Raw genomic sequence first — 4,689 nt, 5'->3', positions numbered from 1 at the left:
TCCTAGCTGGATTAGCTTTAGTTGGTTCTTGGCAAGCAGTTAGTTATCATTTAAACAGTTATTCCCAGAAGTTTATCATCTGCAATTTAAGCATACTTTAAATAGCAAAGAAAAGAACACAAACGTCTTTGTTTGGAAAGTGCAGAGGTGATACCTGCATTCAGATTATGCACAATGGTTTATAGTCAAGAACCTGAGCAGTAGTAAATCTTTATATCTGAGATTAGAACAGAATAATTTTTAAATCATCTTTGTATTCCTGTGATCTTGGTCTGTTTGCTGAAAAGTCTCTTCTCTCCTGAATTTTGATGAGGTTTTCTAAAAGACAGGTGGTCTGTATGGAGCTGTGCAAGACAGGAGGCAGAACTGTTGCAAATACGTCTCTCTGCAAAAAGTTGTTATTAAAGGGCTTGGGGAATACATTCACCAAAAGAGCTTCTTCTAACTCTGTTACTGAAGAATAGTGGAGTAGCTATCCTGTATTTGAACATTTGTATGAAGTCTTCATTTTCCCTCTTACAATATTTTAAAATTTCACATTAGATTGCAAACAAACAAAAATTCCAATCATCAATGTTACTATTTTGTATTCATAAATTTACACTTTGGATTTAAATTTGGCTTAGTGTATAATTAATTTGTGTGGCATGAGATAATTTCATGTCCTTGTCTGTTTTGTTGATAGATATGTGTGACCTTAACTGTTGCCAAAATGTGTTTAGTTTATTGTTGTCCTCTGAATTAACTTATTTGATACTTAAAATATCAGTGTAAAAGAGACAGCTTTTTAAAATTTCATATGAAAAAAACATGCTACTATTTTAAATAATATTTAAATAATATATTTTAATAATATAAAACATTAATAAAGAAGTTATATATAAATAATATAAAACATTAATAAAYAAGATAACTGTTCTATGGAAGAGATCTTTTCATAATGTTCAAAGAGCTGATTTGAGATATTTTTGTGGTATTGAGGTGTTATCCAATAAACAGATCCCCTCCTTTACACTAGGAAAGCCTGTTCAGGAAGAAGTTTCCTAAAAATGTCTATAACTAATATGAATATAGTGTATTTTGAAATGCATGGTCTGTTTTAACTTTTTTTTTTTTTTCTTTTTTTTAGGTAAGCTTTTCATTAAGTGGTAATATATATATATATGTTACTACTTAAGTCTTAATTGTTAAAGTCAATACTGACTTAAAGAAGTATAATTTTGGACTTGGAATTATTACAGAAGCAATGCTTGCATAGTCTTGCTATATGAATTCTTGGGTCAAATCAGTAGAATGGGAAGTAGAGTGAGTAGCTAGGTGACAAATGTCATTAATTACATGAAGCTGATGAGAAGAAGARAAAAATGGGAAAGACCAACGAAAATGAAGTCCAGCAGAAAGATCATCCAAGACTGGCTGAAATTCCATACAGATAAAGGCAGAATGAGGCACATGAGCAGCAATTGAATACTTTCAACTGCTTTGATAGTTACCACTCATTAAAAAGACTGTGAGGTTCTACAGACTCTAAGACAAAACTACATCAGCTAAGTGCTTAGAAACAATCCAATGATCAAACTGAATATTCAGAATAATTGGGAACTGAAAAATCCTCCATCAAAAAGTCTATAAAACCACAGTGCACCTGTGTCTCAAATGCAAAGCATGGTTCTCATTTTCTGGTACTGCCAGAAAATCAGATCCCACYGAGAAGCCTCTGCATATGAACCCTAAACCAGTGACACCAAGATTTCACTCCCTTCTATATACTTGTTTAAGAAAAAAACACTTTTAGGTGAAAAGTCYGTAATTGTTCTTAGTTGTAGCAACTAAGTTTACTTACTTTTTYACCCTGGACTATACTGTCTTTTATCTATTATGTATTATTTTTTCCTTGGTGAATTGACTGCAGAAAGTGATAGTTTTTATTAAAGRGATGCTTCTGCTWTCCTCAAGTATAGTGCCTTCCCTAACTTCAGTAYGCATATTKATAATTATTATAGCTGTTTATAAAATCACAGCCTCACAGAATATGATGAGCTGGGCAGGACCCACAAGGATCATCAGTCCTATTCCTGACTCTGTACAGGAACACCCCAAAACTCACACCATGTGCCCAAGAGCATTGTTCAAACTCTTCTTGAATTCTGTCAGGCTGGTGCTGTGACCTCTTCCCTGGGGAGACTTCTAGTGTCCAACCACCCTCTGGGTGAAAACTCCTTTTCCAACATCCATCCTAAACTTTCCCTGGCAGAACTTCAGACCATTCCCTTGGGTTCTGTCACTGGTCACCAGAGAGATCAGCGCCTGCTCCTCCTTCCTCTCATGAGGAAGCTGTAACTGCAATGAGGTCTCCCCTCAGTCTCCTCCAGGCTGAACTGACCAGGTGACCTCATTCACTCCTTAAACAGCTTCCCTTCCAGACCCTTCACCATCCTCATGGTCCTCCTTTGGACACACTCTAACAGCTCAATGTCTCTTTTATATCATGGCACCCAAAACTGTCCCCAGCCCTTGAGGTGAGGCCGCCCCAGCCCAGAGCAGAGCGGGACAATCCCCTCCCTTGCCCGGCTGGCGATGCTGTACCTGATGCCCCCAGGACAGGGCTGTCCCTCCTGGCTGCCAAGGCACTGCTGGCTCAGATTCAACTTGCTATTGACCAGGACCCCCAGGCTCCTTTCCACAGTGGTGTTCTCCAGTATCCCATTCCCCAGACTGTCTGTACATCCAGGGTTGCCCCATCCCAGGTGCCGAAGGAATGCACGTCCCCCAATTAAGCAGCATATACAAATGTGCGGAATTCAGAGGTTAGAGTAATGTTTCTGAATCTTTTACGAAAAAAGAAAGACATTGTGTTAAGTAGAAATACTTTTCTCTGTCATCCCTTTGTAGCAAACCATGATGAAAGAAGCCTTAGGGTAGAAATAAGATACAAGTATCAAACCATGCAGGCACCCCAGGGAGAATGTGGCGGTTTCCATTCTGGCCCTGTACGTACTGAATAGTAAGTTAACTTTAACATAAAGTTAACTTAAAGTTTCTCAAACATTGATAGAATCTTTCTTATATCTCTAAAAAGTATCCTTCCCACCACTCCCCTCTTCCCCCCTTCCCCCCACAAAAAAAAAAAAAAAAAAAAAAAAAAAATCCTGGGAATGTAAAACTCACTGCTGTTCAGGAGCAGAATCATTGTCTTCATCAATGTAATCTGCTAAACACATCTGGAGGTGCAATATTGCTTTATTAAATTGAATACACCTGATGACAATACTCTTATTCCAAAARAATTATCTGCAGTGTTTCAGTCTCTTGAATACCAAGAGCAGAAAAGGAATCTTCTCTGTGTGGGAGAGTGTTCCAGTTTGTCAGACCTTCTGTTTTACCTTGAATAAACTCCATTTCAAATTCTCTTCATTTCTCATGGTATTCCCCTCTGTTGAATTGTCGCCAGTTACTGTGTTTTCTAACACCTGCATCCCTCCCCCATCATCAGTACTGTTAAGGAAGTGGAGGCAAGCTTTTTTAAATCTGTTCATAGTCTGCAGAAATGCTTTCTCCTTGGTCTTCATTATTCAGCTTATTGAAATTTCTCACATTGCAGTTTCCATTGATCTGTGACTGCATTTTCTTCTTCTGATCTTTCTTTGTGTTGTTTTACCTGTGATTCTAAAAGATCACCTTGGTTTAACTTCTGCATTCTTTGGAGGCCAAAAGAGGATTCAATCTTCACATTATCTGAGCTCCACCGGCATTTTATGAAAGATCATATAAATATGTAAGCATTATGTATGTGGGCATTAGAAGCTGAGTGAAAGCTTTTCAATGCACCTTTSTTAATTCTGAAAAATACTAAATAGGAAGATAATGTGTGTTTCAAGACTAAATATTACATTAATCTATTACAGCTAAATGAACTGCTAATGGGGAGCAAGATGGGAAAAATGTGAATGATTTTCGTTTATATTGGTTACAGTCTGGCATCTAAAGATTCTTGGGAGATATCAACTAATTGACCGTCACAGCATGTTTCTGGATCTTAGCTTTAAGAATAGTATAGTATATATCAGAAAACCCCTTCTCCCCATTCCAACATATATTAATTCAAATATATATATATTTTTTATATATATATATATATATAAAATGTACACACATGGAGTGGCAGTCAGTTTTCTTACATTTTGTCACCACAGCAGACAAATGCATTTTACATCAGTTGGATGCACACTTACTACCAGCATCTACTCAAATATGACTGAAGGCATGAACCAAGAACACAAAACAAGGGACTTAACATGCAGAGTTTTACCCTGAAAAATTCATCACTCCACTGAAGCCTATAATTAACAGGTAGTCATGCAGTATCAAAGACAGCTCTGCACCTCCCATTTCCTTGTTTTCTTCTCCTACATGCAGATTTTGTGCAAAGAAAAATCCGTATCTCTATTGTCTTTTGGGCAGAACATAAGCACTAAGGTATTGGAGATCTGCAGCTTACTAGAGAGGAGGTGTAGCATCTCCCATGGGAATTAAAAACATCTAATGGAACATTAACATATTAGAGAAGCTTATGCAGTTACACTGAGTTTCTGTAAAACTCTAGCAAACCATGCTAATGTTACAATCTGAATGTCACAGACTGGCTTCTCAGCTGATGCAAATGGAAAATTATAGTTTTGTGGGGTTTTT

General features: G+C 37.2%; 1 protein-coding gene across 2 annotated transcripts in view; it reads left to right on the top strand.

Moving 5' to 3' along the window:
- CDH18 (cadherin 18) overlaps positions 1-4,689 on the top strand; it is a 158,018-nt gene that overhangs the window by 7,993 nt on the left and 145,336 nt on the right. The window lies entirely within an intron of this gene.

The sequence above is a fragment of the Malurus melanocephalus genome, unplaced genomic scaffold (assembly GCF_030028575.1).
Source record: "Malurus melanocephalus ecotype Western Australia unplaced genomic scaffold, MMel_1.1 scaffold_25, whole genome shotgun sequence".
Lineage (NCBI taxonomy): Eukaryota > Metazoa > Chordata > Aves > Passeriformes > Maluridae > Malurus > Malurus melanocephalus.
Note: the sequence above shows the minus strand (reverse complement) of the source record. Positions and strands in the feature narration are given on the sequence as shown.